General features: G+C 46.6%; 1 protein-coding gene across 1 annotated transcript in view; it reads left to right on the top strand.

The window, feature by feature from the left end:
* Window positions 1-22,613, top strand: part of MCF2L (MCF.2 cell line derived transforming sequence like) — an 828,274-nt gene that overhangs the window by 42,109 nt on the left and 763,552 nt on the right. The window lies entirely within an intron of this gene.

The raw sequence follows: 22,613 nt of genomic DNA, 5'->3' as shown, positions 1-22,613 counted from the left end.
GGGTGATTGATCTGAGATACCCTTTGAGAGGGTTGCATGATTCCCCAAATATCCCTTTCTTATCTGTGAGGATGAGCAAATTATCTCATCTAGACAAGAAGCACATTAGGCTGGATGAGTTCAACAACTGATGCAGCATTGGGTGGGTCCCCCTACAAATATATACCAGGCCCATTGCCGATAAGGAGGTGTGTGGGCATATCTCTAGCCTGGGTAATCTGTCAGACTTGGTCACTCTGTCTAGGTCCCCGTTAAGGGTCCCCTCGTACCACCAGGATCCCATCAGGCACCTTTGTGATCCATATCCCAAGTCTCTCTACCCCTTTTTATTGCAGACCCTGAGGAATGTGCCAGACAGCCACTGCTCTATCTATTCCATTCCACAGACCTGCCACGTAGCATCTCACCCAATTATTGGTGAGTGGTTTTGAATGGTAGGGATCTGTGGGCCAGTTTCTCTGTCCCTCTTGACCCTGTTATGAAGTCCACGTGAACCAGCACCGGATACCTCCATCTTTCCAGAACCAACAAACATTCCCCGCTAGGTGTGTCTTCAGAAGCAGTATAATGTCTGGGTCTTGTCTTTTCAAATATTTGGACAATAGACCCCTCTTGAGAGTGCTGCCCAGGAATTTCTAGTTCCAGAACAATATTTTAAGGGTTAGCCTGTCTGTGGGTTGATGCTCCCTGGATGTCAGCAAATGTCTCATCTTCATATGGTTATATTCCTTGATCGGTGCTTTTGTGCCCATGTATAGTAATCTGTGGACCACCATCCCCCATACACTCCAACTCCCACCTCCCCACATCCTCGTGCTGCAGGTTCCAAACTACCAGCCCCTAATACCTGAAGTATCTGTCACCCCCCACATCAAACATTCGTAGTGTGAACATATAATACAGTATTAGTACTGAAAGGGGTTGGTTGTGACCCACGGAATAGTCTTACTACCCTGGTGATAACCTCTCCTTCGGGTCAGCCTTTCTCTGCATTCAACATACAATCTCCCTCTTGAATCTCCCTCTCCGAGGGCACCGGCTGGGGGCAGGGCCTTCCTTATTAGTTTATATCACCTGCGGTTTCTAGGGGTGACCCTCCAAAGGGAACACTCCTCGAAGCTCCCTTTGCAGTTAGAGAACCTTTTCTAGGAGTCCTCTGAGTCTTCCTCCAGAACTGATTCTGTGTCACAATCTGCTGTTGTTGATGGATATCCACCACCACCACCACCTTTGTCCTTTCCAATTCAGATTGGCTTCTATTGGGGGCTACTCACAATCTGCTCCTTTCATACCGACTCCTCTTTGTGCATTGGTTAAGCGGGTCCAGGATCGTTCATGATCTCCTGGTTTGGTATCTCCTTGGGCTTCCAGGCAGCCCCATACCTCCTCCCCCGCAGAGAACAAATGTGATTCTCAGTTGTCTATAATGCGCAACTTTGCAGAGGACAGCAGAGTCTAGCAGAAGTTTAGTGTCCGTAAATACTGAGAACGTTTTCACGTTGGTGCTGCACTGCAGCTGTAAAGGCCGGGTAAATGTTCATCTGCCCACCTTCTATCTTCCAAAGGCCATGCATTCTGGCTTCATTCAGGATTGCATCCTGATCACCAAAATTTTGAAATCTGGCTGTGGTGGGGCCCCTGGCAGTGACAGTTTCCCAAGGACTCTCTGAGTACATTCAACCGTAAACCACCTTGTAGATTCACCAGGCAGAACCATGTAGGATAACCACTCCTCTGGGAACAATTCCATACTGAAGCCCTCAGCATTCTCTGGAATGCCCACCAACCAGACATTTTTCCTGTGCAGTCGCACTTCAACATTATTTAACTTCTCCATAAGGTTGGTCACAGCCTTCTCCAGGGATTTCAGTTTGGTGGCATGTTCAGAGGTTGTGGGACCCATCCTGGTCAGGATAGTCTCTGCTTGCGCTACCCTGTGATTCAGTTTCCCATGGTCGGCCCTTAGGAGATGGGTGACCTGGCCCACCATGTCTATTTTTAGTTCCAGGGCTGTTTTAGTATCTCAGATGGATGCCAGGATGGTTGCTGTGTGTACTGCTGAGTCTCCGTAGGGCCTCCTCTGGTGCAGCTCCTCCTCTCCCATCCTCGGTTCCCATTGCTGTTCCTGCTAGGTTGGGCTTGATGCAACAAAAATCAACCATTGTTGCTGCACTACTTCAGTCCTGGGCCTACTCCAACATATGTAGCCCCAGGCATTGTTGGAGGCTACCTCCAGTCAGCATTGTGGCGGCCCGGAGATCAAGCATACACCAGCATTTCCAACTAGACCACAGAAGAGATCCTGGGTAAATCAGCCCTCTGTCCCATCAAGCACTATCCATCTGTAAGGGTGGCTGAACGCTGATTAAGACGGCCGCAGCCTAGCATGGCTCCGCGCTCCTTATCACCCTATCTCTTAATATCCGTTCAAATATCCGAGCATCAATACTGAATGGTAATGCCAGGAGACCGACAGACCCCCTGGATGATGGAGAACTAATCGAACGCAGCTCGAAGGAGGTCGGAATCAAAAGAGCGCAGTGAGGCCTAGCGTGGCTGTCGTAGAATTGAGGACTGTGTCGAAGGACGAAACCGGAGGTAGACGAAGAGACGCGGTCCTGGCTGCCAAAGACAGTATGAGCAGACGACTGAGATCAGGGTGGAGTAGTGAGACCGGCTCAGGTGTGCTGGCGGTAGAGCCCCTGAGTCACAGGGTAGAGGATCACGGCGGAGGTAGATGGAAAGACGTGACCCCACGCTGGGTAGCGGCCATTGAAGATAGCGAGAGCAGACAACGGAGACCCGGGCGGAGTAGGGAGACCGGCTGAGACTCACCAGTGGCAGAGACCCTGAGGTACGGAGCATTCAGCGAGCTCCAGAGGGAGGTGGTGGCGAGCACTGGCTGCCACACGCGGGGCCTACGTGAAGGGCAGAGGCCGACGACTGAGGCCTGATAGGCCAGAGCTGGGAGTGGAGGGTGCGCAGGCCCCAGAAGAGAAGCAGTAGAATGTGCACCCATGAGACCCAGTAGCTTAGAATCGAGGAGCCTGTCCCATGCTGGAAGATAGAACTCAGCCTTACTGTACGTGTGGCCGTGCCATGCAGAGACTCGGGGCTCTTTCCCCTCTTCGTTGGAGTGTAGCAGAACACAGTAACTAGAGAAACCGAGACTACCCGGCCACTGAGATAGGGCCCGCTAAAACAGGGAGTACGCCAGCACAACAACAAAAAATCAACAAATACGCCAAGTAGAACGCCACAGGGGGCAAAGTAGGAACGGCCAGTGGGACCCCCAATTCTTGGGGTACGGCTCAGCCAGCAACAATTTTACAAGCCATTAACGACTTAAAAGTAACCATGGAGGGCAAAATGGGGGAGCTCAAGGTTGATTTGGCCCTCATTAGGCAGGACCTTGGCAACACCACACACAGAGTTACAGAGGTGGAGCTGCAACTCTCTGAAACGGAAGACACAGTCAAAACGCATGGAGAATGCCTAACTAGGCTGCAATGTTTGGTAAATCAACTGGAGGCCAGGGCAGAAGACACAAAGGGCCGGTCCAGAAGAAATAACCTCTGAGTCGTAGGAATTCCAGAGGGATGCCACTCCTACTAAATTCATGTGGATCTGGCTGCAGAGGTGGGTTCCCAAGGAAGAAGACTTGCAGTGCTTTGTTGTGGAACATGCTCACAGGGCATTGATAGCTCGGCCTCTGGTGGGAGCCCTGCTGAGGCCATTCATAGTGCGGCTACTTAATTATGTGGACAGAGACGCTGTCCTCAGGGCAGCAAGACAAGCGGAACCACTGACCTATCAATCCACTACAGTAATGATCTTCTCAGATTATACTTTAAAGGTACAATAGCAGTGTCGGTCGTTTCTGGAAGCCAAGTCTAAACTGAGAGCAATGGGACTCACATATATGCTCTTATTCCTGGCCCGGTTAAAGGTACTATATCAGGAGAAATCCCTATTTTTCGACACTCCGGAGACAGCCTGGAACTGGATCGAGGAATGGCCACTTAAGACATCAAACCTCCAGGCTGATCCACAGAATAGAGGGGGGGGGGTAAGAAGGCAGGGCGAGAGTGGTACAAGGCACTGAGACAGGGCTCGAAAGAGGGATCATCGGACCCGCTCCTGGGAGCACAAGGAGATGCTAGAATCCACGGACATGACCACTTCACTGATGAGTCTCGGAACTCTGGAAGGCGATGTAGAGTCAAGGCAGGGGTCACAGTCGCCTGAGAGACAGACAGACTAATGCATAATGAACGGTTAAATATCTTCAGTATGTATGTACAAGGGAGGGGGGAGAGCAGAGATCAATGAGTAAATGCGTATTACCTTTCCTAAAAGGGGGTCTATCCATGTTAGGGGGAGGGGGTAAGTGCAGGGAGTGCTACAGATCACAGTTTAGCCTAATTGGCTAGGTCCCTAGACACAACACAACAGGTCCTTCTAGTTTGGGACGTATGGGGAGGGAGTTGGGAAGTCGGGTGGGTGGGAGGAGGAGAGTGCTGTTGAATTGTTCTAGGTTATTAAGATCATAGCAACACATCAACGTACCATGCAGCAGGGAACGATGCACACAGGGCCCAGCTATAGCATTTTACAACAGCTATCCTCATGAGGGGAGGTAGAGAGCCGGCAACCTCTGAAACAGGAACCCTCAATCTTTTGTCCTGGAACATAAATTAGATTTTAGACAAAAAGAAACCTGGGGCAGTTCTTAGAGCCGCACTGAAAACAGAGGCGGACATTGTACTACTCCAAGAGACGCACTTACTGGGAAATAACTGCCCCTTCCTAATTCTCAGGGGATATTCACAGGCCTATCATGCAGGATTTCACAGGGAATCCAGAGGGGTGGCTATATTAATCAGCAAACGCACTCCACTGGTCGTCACGTAAATGTGGACGGATAACCTGGGATGATACGTAGCTATCACCGGATTCTCCAGGGCCCATATCAATCTTAAGTGTTTATGCTCCTGCGCCACTGACAATGGGATTCTTGGCTCAGATGGGTGGGATACTTAAGGAATTGCCAGAGACCCTGTGGATAATAGGGGGCGACATGAATGGGGTGTACAATACACAGATGGACCGATCCTCAGGTGGGGTGAATGGAGGTGGGTCAACACCGCTAGCAACGTTCATACAAAATATGAACTTAGCAGACGCTTGGAGGGTGCATCACCCGAATGAGAGAGTATACTTTCTACTCAGGGCACATCGAACCTTCTCTAGACTGAACCACTTCTTCCTACCTGAGGAGGAGTGCCATAGAGTGACGGATATAAGACACCTGGCAAGAGGTCTATCTGACCACTCTCCTATAGAAATGTCCTTGATCAGGGGGGGGAGAAGGAACGAGGGCGGGATGGAGATTGGATAGGTGGCATCTTCAGTGAGATGACGTTAGAGACATATGTAACCAAAGGAGTGAGCAATGCTTCCCCGAAAATGGGGGCTCAGTAAACGCGCAGGAGGTGGTTTGGGGGGGCGCAGAAGGCCTATTTAAGGGGCGAGATCATCAGCTATGTGAAAGGTCAAAGAGAGAAAAGTAGGCAAAAGATCTGAGAACTAGAGGGGAGGATCCTGGATCTGGAGGACCTCCTGGTATCACAGGGACAGGAGGACCACCTGTGGGATTTATTATACACACAGACCCTGCTGCAGCAGGAACTAACACCAGAGGCACGGGGAGCCTGGAGGGCTACACGTAGCAGAATCTACCAATGGGGGGATAAGGCATGTAAAACCCCGCATTGGCTATACACTCCCAGGACGGGGCTCGCCACCATCTCATATTTACAGACTGGGGATGGGTCAAGGGTGATGGGACATGGACCGATGGCTCAAGCATTTGCTAATTACTATCAGGGTCTGTATCAGGCAGACCTGACGAGTCCGCGACTGGACCGCCTGCAGTTAATACAGGACCTGCCAGTCACAAGCCTCTCAGCAGATGATAGAGCCTCCTTAGAGGACGTTTCAGCTGAAGAACTGAGAATAGTGTTAGGACAATTAAATCCTGGGAAGGTGCCTGGACCGAATGGGTTTCCACCCGAGGATTGGCGCCTGGAGTGGCACCATGCTGGTCGGCTTATGGTAGAAATGTTCCAGGAGGCCTTTGCTGTGAAGACTTACAGCCTATTTTTTTACTAAACATGGAGGTCAAGGTGTGGGAGAAGGTGCTGGCCAGTTGTCTTAGGAAGGTTATTGGTCATCTGGATCACCCAGACCAGTCCGAATTTATGCCAACGTGAGCTTCGAGGCATAATCTGAGGCGAGTGCACAATGCTATTGCTCTGAATTCGTCAGTGGATGAATACAGGGCCTTATTATCCATTGACTTTCAGAAGGAATTTGACTCAGTTGACTGGGCATACATGTTTGCCCTGCTGGCGAGGGTTTGTTGCGAACCCTAATTCATTAGCTATGTACGACTCCTGTGCACAGATCTTAGAGCCAGGGTGCGCATGGGAGGACAGGTCTTGGAATGGTTTCCAGTGGAAAAGGGCACACGTTAGGGATGCCCCCGTCTCCCCTGCTGTTTGCAATCCTAATAGAGCAGCCTGGGTGCGGGAGGACCCATTATATAGGGGGGGTCCAGTGGGAGGATGCAGTTAGCGACAGGATATCTCTATACACCAATGATGTCCTTCTATATTTAGGAGACCCTGAGAGGTCTGGACCAAGGGCACTGCAAATCCTGGAAATCTTTGGCAAATACTGGGGTCTTCGTATTAACAGGCGAAAGTCAGTGATCTACCCGATAATTTTGTGCCTGTCAGATATGCCTTGGGCAGTGGGCTTGCCCGTTCAACCTGACGGGGTTAAATATTTAGGGGTGTACGTTACAGGAAACACAGAACGCTCCTTTGAAAGGAATTTGGCTCCCCAACTGGGGAGGCTGTCCAGGGACGTATGGTTCTGGAGGGCTCTATCGTTGTCCCAACTGGGACGCTCTGCCATATTTAAAATGGTGGTACTGCCGCTTCTTTTGTATCACCTGCAAAATCACCCATTCCCCCTTGCTCAGTCCTTTTTCCAGATGGTGAACGCTCAGCTGAGTACGCTGCTCGGGGGAAGAGAGGTCCTGGTCATTTCTTTAGAAAAATGTTGAAGACTAATAATTGAGGGAAGTTTGGCTACGCCGGATGTCAGACTATTCTACTGGGCAGCACACCTTCTTGTCATCAATGACTGCTGGTTTAGGGGATTTGTTGACCCAGCATACGCTCTTGAGGGGACGATTGTGGGACTGCAAGGGATTCCGTACCTGCTTTATGGAGGAGCTTCCAGGACAGAACTGCCGCCAGCGACCGGGGTAGTGCTGGCGGCATGGGAGGTGGCAAAAAAGGCTACGGGTGGAAAAGCAGACTGACCCTGGAGACACCACTATTGCAGGGGAATTACCTTTCGCAGATGGCGTCATTAAGGGGAGGTTGCTACCTGGGACCTTGATGGGAACTCACATTTGAAAGATATACTTCACAATGGAACACTGAAATCCTTTCAGAACTAACAAACGGAATTCGCACTTCACCGCATACAGTTCTTTAGGTACCTAGAGTTGTGCAACACCTTGACACCCACGCTGAGGACGCTCTCTGAGCTGCCGGAATTCTCACCTCTGGAGACCAAGCTACTGTTGACAAACATGACAGAACATAAGCTATCACTGACATATAAAACGCTTCTCCGAAATCTACCAGATCCTATGGAAAAGGTGCGCAGGGCCTGGGAAGCAGATTTGGGAGCTCTGGAAGAGGATGACTGGAGGGAGGCACTGGAGGTGCCTAAGGAGACGGCCATAGCTTCCCAGTTCAGATACATTCAATTAAAACTGCTTCACCACACTTATTACACCAGAACATTACTTCATCGCATGGGCTATCTAGCCAGCAACCCTGTCTGCGCTGTTGTGACACACTGGGGAATTTGACACATACGTTCTGGTACTGCCCTGTTCTCTTCGGTTTCTGGGAGGGAGTTTGGGAAGGCTAGAGGAAGTTCTGGGCAGGGACATTCCAAGAGACCCCAAACTAATTTTCCTACATGTCTCCCAGGGGCTAGAAAGCACAAGATACAAAAAAACGCTATTGTGGCTGGGCCTGGTGCTTGCTAAAGAGATATTGCAAAGGCCTGGAAGGATCCACAGGCGCCTTCAGTTGAGGGATGGGGCACGGGGTATGGACTTCTGCATGGGGCTGGGAAGGCCCTTATATAGAGCGCGGGGATACCCCAAGAAGTATAGGAAAATATGGACTGGATGGGCAGAGACGCAGGGGATTATCCTGGAGCCGATTACAGATAGACCTTGGATGCACGATGTCTGTGCTAGGCCTCCCTTGGATGATACCTGAATCAAGAGATGCTCCCTCTCTGGGTGGATGAATGGGAAAAGACACTGGTCCTGCAGGTGTTGCATGTTCTAATGTATGTTTTTAAGATAAGAGAAGCCCTGACGTTGTATACATATGCTGCTATATGTCTTTATGATTATTTTGCCAATGAAAGACCACGAAGCCAAGATGTACATGAAGCAGAAAAGTTCTTTTTTTTTTTTTTTTAAAGCACCATCCATCAGCAACAACCCGGGCAAGAGCACCTCTGCTTAAGGTCTAGAAGCTCCATTTATAAGCTGGGGGAGCAGGCCGGTGGTGCCTCCTCAATGTCTCATACCCAAGGCATCAAGGGCTCCTGAAGCTTCCCGCTTAGTTTCCCTCCCCCAGGCTCCATTCCGGGGTAGGCCTCTCACTCCTCTACCGTCCTTACCAGTGGCACAGTGTCCCTGATGCCCTTATGCCCTGTGGCAGTCGGGGGTTCTCTGTCCCTCTCACTGGAGGGGGAAGCACCCCTCACTCTCTTCTCTCTTTGGCCAGAGGCCTCTTCTGTACCTGCGATGCCTACTCCGTCACCTCCAGGCCTCGCAGGCATCTCCTGATCCCCAGCCACTTTGGGCTGCCTTGCCCCAGCATTCCTACTACCACAGGGCTTGTCCCTGCCTTCTCTCACAACTGCTTGGGATCCCCACATAAAGCAGACATAGCCCGCTCTTCTCCAGTGCCAGCCCGAAAGCACACCAAGCAGCATCAAGCCAGAGTCGGGGGCTGCCACCATGTACTCCCGTGCTCAGCACCGCTCCTCCAGTTTCTTGTCCCTCAGGTGTCGCAGGGAACAGCTTTGGTGGCCACTCAAGATACCACAGCCATCCCTACCCTGAAAGCAGAGGGGAGGAGTTATAGTTTTTTGGCCCCAAGCAGAGCAGGGTAGTTGTTTCTAAGGGCCCTGGCCTCCAGAGGTCAAATATCGTGGGATACAGCTCTATGAGGGCTCAGGCCACACTCCTCCACCCCGACCCACAATTTTGTATTTATTAAGGTGAACATTTCAACACTTTGGTTAAGACAATGGTGTCAAAAATGAGGGCCAGCTTATCCCTTTAAGGATTATGCTGCTTCTTTAGAGACTGTGCATTGGGTACTCTGGCACTAGCCAAACTGTTGGTTTGCCCTCTTTAATCAGAGACGGGTGAAATGTCATGTTTCTGCTGGCAGACTGGGGCGGTTCCTCCGCAATGGCGGAGGAGCGTCGCACCCCCTGCTAAGAGCCAGCAGATGAAAAATAAAACAGTAGCTTACTATTGTTTTATTTTTCATCTGCTGGCTCAGCCACCATGTGAAGATAGGGGCGGGGCTGGGCCACGAGTGGGGGAGGGGGAATGAGGAGAGAGAGTTCCTAAGTGCGCATATGTGTTTGGCCAGCCGTCTCAGGCCGGCCAAACACACATGCGCACTTAGGTATCTCCAACTTGGCTGTGTTGAACAGCTGGGCTGGAGAAACTTCACAGATCTTGGGGCAGTGTCTGAGTGGCAGTCCAAGCCACTCAGACCAATCCTGATGCTGCTTTCATGCTAGGTTTAGCATGAAAGCAGTGCCAGGACTGCTGGGGAGCCTATGCTGGTGTCCCAGTGAATGCTGGGAAACCAGAAGAGGAGCGGGCGGCAGAAGGCAGTGGCAGCAGGATGTGGCAGCGACAAGAACAGTAGGTTTTTTTTGTTTTTGTTTCCCCTGTCCCCATTGCTGCCTCAACCCCCCCCCCCCGCTCACTACCCTCCCCACCTTGACATTTGCGGCGGCTGCCGGCAGAGCCATAAACATTAGGCCCATGGCTCCGGGGACACTGCTCCGTTGGCCTACTGTTCTGATTTAAATGTTTTCCTTTTTCAGACAGCCAGTAAAATTCTAGCAGTTCTGATTAGAAAAAAGGAAAAGTAATCCCAACAGAAATTTTTTTTTTTTGTTTTTCAAAACAAACTTCTGCTTTTAAAGTTTTCTTTTTAAAAACAAAAAACGTTTGCTAAGCAGCTGCTTGAAACATGGCGGCCACTCAGCAAACATACTGTGGCTTCTGAGGAGCCCTTACAGCAGCAGCTTTTCTGAAAGCAGAGGTCTCCAGGCAAAGGCAATTCTTTAAATATGGCAGACTGTCATTTGCCAGAGTGGCAGAGGTTATGACTTCCACCACTTCAGTGGGACGGCGAACCGCCCGCCAAATAATAAATAATCCCTTATGTGTGGTTCCATAGCTTGAAGTTCAATAGTTCTTCTTTCTTAGGGAATGGATCAAGCACAATTTCCAATGTACTTACATTTAATCTTACCAGAAACCAACATTGCATACCCTGTGCACTCCTGCAGATAAGGTTCTTTCGTGTGTGTGTGGGGGGGTGGGGGGGGGGTGTCCAGTGCTTAATTTGTAAATAACAAGGTGCCGGTGTCCAACCTCCTCTTAAACACGCGGCTGCTGCAGTTAAATGTGTGAACACGGAATACTGAGGCGCCGTAATCCTAAAGCCATCTCGGGCCTCTTCAATCCATATAAAGCCTCTCCCTGCCCCTTCATCTCACTCTTGCAGCTTTCTACTTTCTTCCTTTGTGACGGTTTTTCGTTTTTCTCTCTCCCTCCGTCTTTCCCATATGTGTCTTTTGCTCACAGCAAATGCTTGAGGCAGAAAAATAAGCGCCGGCCCTCAAAAAAAGTGCCGGTGCTCAGCATCGGAAACAATAAGCACAAATTAAGCACTGGGGGTGTCTAATACTTTGCTGCATTACAGTCTCATTTATATAGTTCTTTAAACCCTTGGCAAGGGGCAAAAGTGTATTTGTAGGTAGCTTGTTATTTCATGGAGGTGCAAGAACGAAGTGTGTGTTGGTAATACGGTGTGTGTAGGCAGTGTACATGCCATGAGCGAGGATCACAGATGTGCCCATATTGTGTTCTGTCGTTGCTCTTTTGCATTAACTTAAAACAAAAAGGAATGAGTTAGCAAAAGAGACGTGGTCATGAGGTGATGTAACAAAAATAATCTATTAGGATCACTTATATAATCTGAAACAATTTTTTTTTTTTAAGAAAACCATTTTCGAATGCAATGTATAATTAAGATAAAACCACAACCGGGTCTCAAAGGATTATTCATTTAGGACATGAGGAATTTAAATTCCTAGAGGCAGTATGCACAATTTAACACATGGGGCCGATGAGACTGAGGCCCTGGGGCACCATAAAGTTTTTATTTCATTTCAAGTCGTTGGCTCCAGAAATAAGTGCATAATAAATCAGTGAAAGCATAGGTTGAAGTGATAACCATGTCAAATATGTGCGTTAAAGCAGGCAGGCGGGATTTGTGACTGTCATCTGCTGTTAAATTCTATGTTTCTTTGAGACAGCTAGAGAGAAGGTTTTAGAGTGGAACAGAAGATCAATGAAAGACTGACCAGGAGCCTACCTATCATTAAGGCAGCAGGTGCATTGGCGCCTCGGCTTATAGGAGTGAGAGGCCCACGGCATCCTAGTTATGGCTCTCTTTTACTGCCCAACTGGGGAAAGATGGCCCTCATTTCCACTCTTGCATTGGTCCCATGGTAACCTTGCTATGCTTTGGAGGTGGCACAAACTTGCTAGCGTTATGCAGATACCTTCTCCCATTAGTTTTCCTTGAATTCCCCCACTTAGAACTCTCAAATAAAACCCGACACCCTATGGGCCTACAAAGTTAAATGACTATATGGAGAGGAAGCAAGTTGCCTGATCTATTGATAATTTACTTTTAACTTATCTCCTAATATACTGATAAGTTTTATTTTATATATCAAGGATATAGCTTTCCTGCATAGTCGTTCTGACAAGATACTGTTCTCTAATTGAGAGGATTCCTCAAGTCATCTTTTTCGGTATATGTGAGGTAAGACCATGTTTCAGCTGGATATATTTATAGCTTTGTGTAGTCCTTGGCTGATTTTGGTCTTTCAGTTCGGTCATCGTCACTAGTGCGTCTCCCTTTCATACGTCGCCCTGCTTTGTGATACGGATCAGTCTCCATTTCTAGAAGCCTTGTGGTTACTCTACTTCTGATAATAGGTCACTTGACCACAGAGGGGTCATTTTTGGATGGCCATTTCTACCGCCCAGAAGGGCAGTGGCCTCCCTCCATACGTGGACCACTGTTCTGGTGTGCACAGGGAGTGTTCAAGCTAGTTTGGTCCTATAGAGTGCCCGTTCATAGCCCTCTCTACCCCATGTAAGTCTGTCAGTTCATACTGCTGGTTTGTCCCAGGGCAAAAGGTCCAATCATCAACCACCATTAAATGCGTGGCCCAGTAGTATTTTCATATATCGGGTAGACCAGTACCCACATCGTACACGCCTCTGGTCAGTTTCTGCGCGGTGGGCTATTGCCCCAGAACAGAAGCCAGAGGGCGGCCTCTGTTTTAAGGAAGAAGTCTTTGGACACCAGGTTGGGGTTGTTTTGCAGTGCATTTAACATAAGCAGCAGTCTCATCATTTTGAACATTGCCGCTCATCCCAGGAGAGAGAGCAGCAAACCTCTCCAGTGTTATATGTCTTCCTCAACGCGCTCTGGGTTGGGGCTCAGTTCTTTTTGGTAAAACAAGTGTGGGTCTTTAGTGACATAGATGCTTAGGTATTAAACCCCTCATCACCCATGATCATAGGCATCTCACCCCGCAGTATCTGTTTGAGGCTAGTGACCAGGTTTGTGAGTGATTTCTATTAATTGATCTTATATCCAGAGACCGTGGCAAAGATACTTAGGAATTGTATTAGTCTAGGGCCAGCCAGTGCTGGGTCTGTTAAACAGAACAGGATATAATTTGCATATAGGGATATGTGCTCCTCCCATGCCTCCCCCAGTTAATCCCCGTACCAGTGGATCATTCCTGACCTATACCACCATTGGCTTCAAAGCCAGGGTGAAAATCAGTGGGGAGAGAGGGCATCCCTGCCTCGTCCTACGATGGAGTTCAAAGGTGCGCAAGAGCACCCCGTTCATCCTAACTTGCGCCTCCGCTTCCTAATATAGGCGATGGATCCAGCTTAAGAATGTAGGGCTGAATCGAAAGTGCTCCAAAACCACCTGCATATAGTCCCATTCTACAGTGTCGAAGGCCATAGAGGTGTCGTTCAACAGGACCACCGTGAGATATTCTATTGTCTTGTACACCAGCCATTACACCAAATGGTTGTCGAAGGTTATTCTAGTCCCTCTGTTGAGCATAAAGCGGATCTGGGTGATTCAAGGTTGTTATGACCTGGCTGAGCCTAGTTGATAATAGTTTTACAAGGACTTTAACCTCAACATTTAGAAGGGATATAAGTCTAAATGAACTACATCGGTGAGGGGGCTTATTATCTTTGGGAATCGCTCCAATTGTGGCCTGACATTGGTCTTGGGGAGCCTCCCTCTGGCTTTGGCCTCGATTCCCTTGTTCAGTAGGTAGGGCACCACCTTTCTCGCAAGGCCATTGTACAGCTCAATGGGAATGCAATTGGGTCCCACTACTTTCCTAGAGGTCTTCTGGTTGTAAACTTATGCAGTGGGCTTTTAGAGGTGCAATCACATCTAAAAACCAGCTCTGGCAAGGCCATCAAATATAAAATGGCACACTCAAGAAATTATTTGTATTTTTCTTTTATTCTTTGGGGGAATATCATATTTGGGACTGAAAACTCATTATCAGTGGTGGGCCTTTCCCTGCAAGTGTGGATACTTCTGACAACAACGTGGTCACAGAACTCCCATGCAGCAGGGGACCTATTTGTGATCCAGGGACCTAAACATCTACTCGCTGGGATAGACTGTCCTTCCTTTTAGACTCAGGGTCATTTAGGGTTTGGAGAATCAACAGCATCACTGTAGATCAGTGGAGCGGCTGCTCCACTAAATTCACAGTTTGACTGTCTCAATTAGAAGTGGGCAAAGGGCAGGGTTTCCACCATCATAGCCTTTACTGGTGTCACAAAGCACTTGCCTTATAGTCCGGATCCAACAGGAGTGAGGAATGTTTCCACTTCACCTCTCCAAATTCACAGCCAACCACAATTGAGATAGTATGTGAGACAGCAGTAGACCAGGGAAAGGGGGATGGGTTAAAAGCGAGAACAGGGACAATGGATATCACCACTTTGACTTGACACTCAGCCGAAGTATACAAAAAAGTGATGGACAGAATGCTTGAATTAATCTCCACGACTGGTAAATTCTTGGGCCACATCCTACTTCGTTGTTATTCTGCACACCATTGCACCTTGGTTTGGGTCAAGCCATTTGCAAATCACTCTTGACCCTTCGCCAATGGGAACACTCCAGCCCAAACTGCCAGATCAAGTCCTCTCTGAACAGGAACACCGACAACCCAAGACTGGTTTTGTCCTTTTTAGGGCTCATCAGCTGGATGTAGTTTGTTTCCAGTGGCACAGTGTGCATGGATCCACGTTTAGGCATACCTGTTATACTGAAGTACACAAAAAAGTGATGGATGGAATGCTTGATTAATTAACCATGGCGCCAGAGTCTTTCTAACTATTTGCAGCCAAATGTTGCTTCCCTAAGGGCAGGCAGATACCAAGGGGCAGTGGGAGGAGCTGCTTGTTATTAAAGCTAATACAAGGCAGAACTGCGTCTAGAGCAGTCTCTACCCAAACAGTGTATCTTGTGTAACATTCTCAGTAGTTTATTCCATTTTATTACTGGGATTTATGTCCCTCCAATTGTGGAGAAAGTCTTTAATGGAAAGTTTTGTTCTTGGACACTTCTTTTGTAATTCAGGTAATAGTCTGCTCTAATGCGTCACACTGGGGGAAGACTTAAATGAACAGGCATTGGCAAAGCCAGTAGGTCTTGCCTATGCCGATTTGTTTTAGCCATGTTGTACAACAGCATGGTTGCTGTTTAGCATGGCTAAACGTTATGGGCCTAGAGGAGAGCATTGTACAGTGGAGAGGCATGGAGTGGAGTAGAGTGGAGGGGCATAGAGTGGAATAAAGTGTTGTACAGTGGTGTTGAGTAGAGTGTTGTGGAGTAGGGTCCTAGAGTGGAGTGGCATAGAGTGGACTGGCAAGGCCTAGAATGAAGTGGCCTTGAGTGGAGTGGCATATAGTGTTCTAGAGTCCAGTTCAGTAGAGTGGCACAGAGTGGAGTGGTGTGGGAGGGAGTAGAGTGAAGTAAAGTAAACTGTCATAGAGTGGAGGGGCGTAGAGTTGGAGGGGTAGAATGGACCAAAGTGTCCTAAAGTGGAGTGGCATAGAGTGAAGTAAAGTGCCATGAAGTGTCATTGGATGTAGTGTAGTGTAGTAGAGTAGAGTGTTGTAGAGTGGGGTGTCGTAGAGTGGCCTAGTGTGAAGTGGCATTGAGTGGAGTAGAATGTCGTAGAGTGGAGTAGTGTTGCAGAGTGTCATAGAGTGGAGTGGCTTAGAGTGGAGGGGCATGGAGTGGAGTAGAGTGTTGTAAAGTGGACTGACATAGTGTGGAGTATGCACGGTGTTGTAGTACACTGCCATTATAGAAAACACATTTTCATTTGACAATCACAATTGCGCATACAGTTGTACTGATAAAACTATACAATGCACGAACAATAATGTGTGGAAATGGTATCACCTAGTGTACTGATTTATTTTGACCGAATTAAAATATTTATTTCCACCATACTTCCAAATTACCAAAAAGTGCTTAATTTGTGTTTTTGTAATTAAGATATATTCTGTAATGTTTGCACATTTCATTTGCAGACATTTAAATTTTGTTTTGTGCTAGAAAAAACCTTTTCTTTACCCAAACCAGACAAGAATGTCACATACATTCTCTCACTTTGAAGTCAAAGAAAGAAACGTAAACACCAAGCTTCCTCGGAAGACAGTGCTGACATTTGACCTCAGTCTCTGAATGCACAGAAAATGTGACAAGAACAAAATTTAAAGGCCAGTTTACAGAAAGTGAGGACTTGTGGAAGAATACAAGGAGTGATGGTGAACAAGGTTTGCTCCACTGGAGCGACAAAGACGTGCTGGACAGGCTAAAACAAATAAAGCCAGCGAACAGAAAGCCAGAAAATGTGAGTTACAAACTGCAAAGACAATGGTAAGCACTGGGAGGAATGTATTCCCTGGGAAGCTTTAAGAATGCCCACAAGAAGTCTTTTTGCCATAGACAGCTGGTCTGTTCGGCAGGCTTCAACCTAAACTGAACCAAGAAGTGATTTATCCACACCAAAGGGACACTGTCCTTACAGTGAATTAATGCTTCTTGTCCTAAAATTAAGTCCAACGTATGGCCTTTGGAGTGAGTAGGACTAAGAACTAAAATAGATAGACCAAAACCGGTATGATAAAATAGGCATCACAAAAGAAGGTGAAAGTACAAGGTCAAGGAATGGATCAATAAAGGAGTCTGTCCGACCAAGTGGACGATAACATACAATCCCATTTAACAATGCTGAAGCCAGGGAAGAGACAATTAACCCCAATAGCTCTACAAAGGGCTACTCTGACAAATCTAATTCCCTGACTGAATACTTTGTCCTTGGCCATTACTGCAACACCACACCACCACTTTGTCGAATAGGGTGTGGCAGGTGTTTTATGGTAAAACCTGTAGGACACATTGGGGCTATGTCAGGACTACTCATATCCATTAGCCAAGTCTCTGTGATGAACAAAACATCTAGTAACCCATCGGCCAAGGGTTTGTGGATTTCTGCTGAATGCTTAACACTTGTGTTTATAAGAGCACACTGAAGACCCTCCTTGTCTGCATCCATCCCTTAGAGTCTTACTGGTCAGATGACTCTCTGGCCAAGTGGAATACTCCGATTTTTTTGACTTGCCTCACAACAATTTCTGCCCTGGAGATTGGGCCATATATGTCCTGTTGGCTACTTTCAATGAAATTAAGTTGATGCAATACAGGTGTTAGACTTCATGGTTTGACCTGTTAGAACTTTCTACCTCTTTTGATATGGTTGATCATAAAATCCTTTGCTGAGTGCTTGGCTTGATAGCTTAAGCAGGCCATCTCTGGGTTATTTGTTCTCCTTTTCATCTAACTCCTTTCACACCAAAGCTCTCCACTTCTCGTCCTAAAAATATGTTGGTCCTCTGTTTGTTGCCTTGTGGTTTCTCACACTCTTCTATCAATTTAAAGTCTATAGATACATCTCGCAGAATGAATTTCATTTTTACAGCTTATCATCACTCTTTTATAGAGTCAATATACAATTGTTCTTAGCTTAAACCTGTAGCTTAACAACCATATTTTCAGATTCATTTAGTAACTTACTGCTGATTAGTAATGGAAGTGTAACAACTTTCTTAAGTTAAATTCCAACATAACTGAAGTTTTAGCAATTTGTTCATTGAACCCTCTGGGAAACGTTCCCTTTGGATAGCAAAGGTTTTTTAAATCTCTACGCTATCCTTAAAAGTATAAAATCTAGGTTTTAAGTTGAGCAGATCAAACCATTTTCTGACTCCTGTTTGTTCCAACTGTGACTCCTTTTAAACATTATACCTTTCCTTTCCATGGAACAACAGGTTTCTGGTACTGCAGTCGGCATTCTGCTTTGTTGGGTTATGGTAATGTCTGTTATTTTAGTCTACCAGCGAGAGCATTAAAGGATTTCAACAAATCCAAAATATCTCTGTCCAGCTAGTTTTTGAGCTGCAGAAATATGAACACATCCTAGAAGCCCGCTATGTTCCTCAGTGGCTCACAGTTTCTCAGCAAATTCAATGTAAAATGTGATACCTTTTGCAACACTCCTTTCATGGCTATGGGCCAAAGATTCTAGCTACCAAGTCTTCCATAAAGCCCTTCTGCTGATTTTCACTCGTTCTTGCCAATCTCAGTACTGTTCTATCCTGCTGTTCTCACCTTTTTAGTTCCATCACTGTAAAGCCAAATGGTGATGGTGTCCTTACAGTTTTATTTTTACATATTGTATCAAGCCTCTCTGATTCTTCTTAGTTTGTTTCATGTGACCTCTTAATAACTTCCTTCCAATGCACTATTGCTCTGTGCTCTATTTGTTCCCCTTTGCCTTTTGTATCTAAACCTCCCTGTGGCATTATTTGCTATGATCCTCATTGCCATTTTTATACAGACAACCACCTACTTTACATTTCCACTTCTTCTTTCAAATCTAATTTTCATCATAAAATCCCCAAATACATAACTCCCATTTAGTCCTGGGTTACTTTTCATTCTCTTCATCTTTACACTTCCAAAAGACAAATTGTATTTTTTTCTGTTCTCTCCTACCATTACTGCCCACCTGCCCCCTCCAAATTGTATTTAATTTCCTCCATCTCTTATTTTGCTTTCCTGTGATTCCTGTGATATCAACAACATTTGTGTTTCTTTTGAATTGTCAATATTCTAGAAACAATATTCCTATATTGTCGACGATAGCTCATGTCAATGGTATTTCATTCATATTGCTTCTTTTATACAAGTTTTCATTTATTGTTGATGCTAAAAACCCTCTTGGAGATGACACTCCAATCCCAACACTGTCCATACCCACTATGCATATCATTATAACAACTTCTGAAAACATCTGACAGCAGCCCCACCACCAATACCATCCCATTTCAGTTATGTACATGCACATAGGATCAAACAGGTTAGAAAACTACCATGCCCCAATGGGGAGTCCACACTGCGTATTTCAGTCTTTCCCTAGCTACCTTTATTATGAACCACAGGCTTGAATCTATGTATCCCATGTTTGAAAGTGTTCTCCCTGTTTCACCCTTATTTTGTCAAATTTCTGGGAACATCCTTGGGCCTTTCCATAAGCAAAAATTGTCCACTCCTCTCTTCCATTCTTGAAGGGATGGTACTACTCTGGAACTCACCTGTGTTCTTTGTCCCTTTTAGCCAGTATACAGCCCAGACCCAGAGTAGCCAGTGACCTCTGCACCCTCCCCATTTTTCCAAAAAGTCCATCTGGGCTATTCTGGGAGTAAATTGAATTGTTCTGCCAATGGAACATTTAGGGGGTCATTACAACTTCGGTGGACAGTTTTTGCCGTCCGCTGAAGTCCTGCGGTCAGGTTGCCGCCAGTGCGGCTGCCTTTTCGCAGGCCCCATTAAGAGTTCCCCACTGGTTCAGCGGGCGGAAATTGTGTTCCTGCCCGCTGGCCCCGCAGGGAACGGCCTACAACATTGATGCCAGCTCATAATAGGGCCGGCAGCAATGTTTTAGTGCAAGGGGAACACCAGCACCCGTTGTGATCACGATGGAGCTGGCCAGGGGGTCTCTGCACTGCACATGCCAATTGCATGGGCAGTGCAGGGGCCCCCCTGGGGCACCCTGCACCCTGTCTCCGCCAGCCTTTACATGGCAGTGTTAACGCCATGTAAAAGCTGGCAGAGAGGGGGGTTGTAATCCCCAGGTCGGCACTGCTTGCAGCGCTGCCCTGGCAGATTAGGACAGCCATTCTCTCCTGTGGAGGAGAACTGGCTGTGCTGGTGGTCCCACCGTGGCACGACCATCACGGTCATAATGTGGCGGTCAGACTGCCACCAAAGCGGTCGGACCACCGCTTTGACGGTGGTCAGACCGCCACCGCGACCCAGGGCTGTAATCAGGCCCTTAATCTGTGACTAAAATTGTTGGATTAAATGGGCAGCCCCAAACTGTGTGCAGATTGCCCCCCCCGACCAAACATCTAGTACGATTTGGGCCAGGCCTAATGTTCATCCTCAACAGTTTCACAGGGGTACTGTATAACATACCATGTGGAGGTACTTACATTGAATCAGCCACAGCAGGCTGATACTGCTAACAACCGCAGAGACATCCTGGCTTCCCTCAATTCGTCCTCATTTAGGTCTCATAGATCGCTCTGCTGTGTGTCTTGTAGGGTGGTTACCGGGTCTGGAACATTAAATATGAAGGATATCTATACCGTCTTGATACGCCCTGGTGCCTCATAGGTCCCAGCATTAACTTAGCCTCTAAGGGACTGACCTCTGGCTAGTTATCTTGCAAAGCCCTAATGAAGTCTAGAAAGCATCTTAGTTGTAAAAAAACGGAAGTATGAGAAATATGTAGAACAATTTCCGCCTTAAGTTCTTCAAAGGGTTTCACGTGTTGACCTGACCAGAAGTCTCCCACCCTAGGAAGGCCATTGTAATCCCATACTTTAATATCACGGGTCGTGCAAGGGCTCTTCAATTTCATTTATAACCTTCATCCATGTTGTGGTACTTAATGTTCCATTGGGTTTGGGATGGCTGTAATGTTAGATATGTTATGGTTCTATGGCTGCTGTGAAGCCGGCAGTTCCAGACTGACAGTTATTCTGAGGTCTGGAGCTGAGGGACGTGTTTCAGCGTGCTGGTTTCTTCCTCAGTTTCTAGAAGAAGCTTGGACTAGACATAATTTACTGCATCTCCTAAATGCCCTGTTGTATCGGTATTTACTAGGAGCAGGAAAAACTCACCCTTTCTCGGCCCCCCTTGCAATAAGGACCTATGTATTGCTCCTATTTCAGTTGGTGTTCAAATCTTACATCAACTCCTTTCCAACTTAATCCATCTGCTCATGTCCTTACATGTTTTGCCTCCCTTCACTCTGGTACACCTTCTCACTGTTGACTTTTAATTTGCTTTTTCTGCACTGTACACCAATGTCTAAACTATGAAGTCTTGGCCTCCATATATCTGCGTTCTTGTGTTTGCCTATAGCCAATTTTGTCATCTACATTCTCACTTTGATTGGTGTTTACTTACTCATCTGCCATCCTACACCCAATCCAGCTGCTGTTTCCTTAATTGCCCCAAGCACTGGAAAATCGTACCTCTCCTCATGGACGTCAATCCACCAAAATGCCATGGTAGAGGAAATTACATCACAAGATTGATCCCTTGTCCAATAGTTATCCCCTCAACAAACTATTTCTATTTGATGCTCAGGGGATAGGAGGAGGGCAAAAATAAGAAAGTATAGGAAGTAAAGGGGTCTTAGAGTGCTACTTACTTTATGTTCCTGCCAGGAAGTTAATGACCATTCACACAACAGACATCAAGAGCAGTGGCAGGTGTACCAAAGGGCAAGTGAGGGTAACACCTGCTATCCTGAAGTGATGTTGTAGAATCTTCTCACCTGTTCCACAGTCCATTTCTTTCATGATGTGCTCAATGACCACCTCTTTTCATGTACTATAGTTCCCCAGTGATTGTACAGTTGTCTTTGCGTAGCACAAATGCATCTTGTTCATTCAGTAAATTAAATGAAAATGTAATTCCCACGGCTTCTGCCCGTTCAGTTTGTGCATTTGGAGCACTTCAGCTTCATCACTTGTTGTAAGGTTGGGACGCCAAAACAACAATTGAAAAGAGGATCATAGTAAAACTGTCGAGAAATATGATTTATGCAAGTGGCTTGATTTGCAATGATTCAAATATTTATGAAATCTTCGCTAGAAATTATGCTACACAAAGATGTACAAGTTCTCATAGCATGGAGTTAACTAGGCCCGATAATTTGCCTTAATGCTGATACTGTAAAAATATAACCGCATAGGGCTCCTATTGAACTTATCTTCAAACCTTTTTTAGATCCTTTGTCAGAATATACACATTTTTCAGTTATCATTTATACAATCAAATTTAGATAAAATATTTGCTCGCTAACCTTTAATAATTCGGTCTGTCTCATAAACACAATTTCTTAAAATTAACTGCCAAATCAGGGTGGGTCGTGAAGCTGTAATTGTTTTTTGTGTGCCATGAGAAAGTTATTTATTTATATATATGCATATATATATATATATATATATATATATATATATAAATATATATATATATATATGTATATTCTGGAAAAAAAGAGTAAAGCCAACGCCGCACTCGTCGGAACACAGTTCTCAATAAAGCTGGCAAAACACTATGGGGGTTATTACAACTTTGGAGGAGGTGTTAATCCGTCCCAACTGTGACGGATATACCACCAGCCGTATTACCAGTTCCATAGGATATAATTGACTCGTAATACGGCTGGTATCTGTCACTTTACCGATTTTTTTGGGACGGATTAACACCTCCTCCAAAGTTGTAATAACCCCCTATGTTACATTTTCTGCATGGTGGTGACCATAGCACGGTCCTCCTGTGTCTAAGTTCCCGGTTGGGAAGCGTTGCATAGCAACAAAGCCAGGCAGAAAATCGGGTAGGCTGTTGCCGGAAAAAGCAGGGAATTTCTTTCATACTTTGAGCCATGCACTACTT

The sequence above is a fragment of the Pleurodeles waltl genome, chromosome 8, assembly GCF_031143425.1.
Source record: "Pleurodeles waltl isolate 20211129_DDA chromosome 8, aPleWal1.hap1.20221129, whole genome shotgun sequence".
NCBI lineage: Eukaryota > Metazoa > Chordata > Amphibia > Caudata > Salamandridae > Pleurodeles > Pleurodeles waltl.
This window is presented reverse-complemented; position numbering and strand designations above follow the sequence as displayed.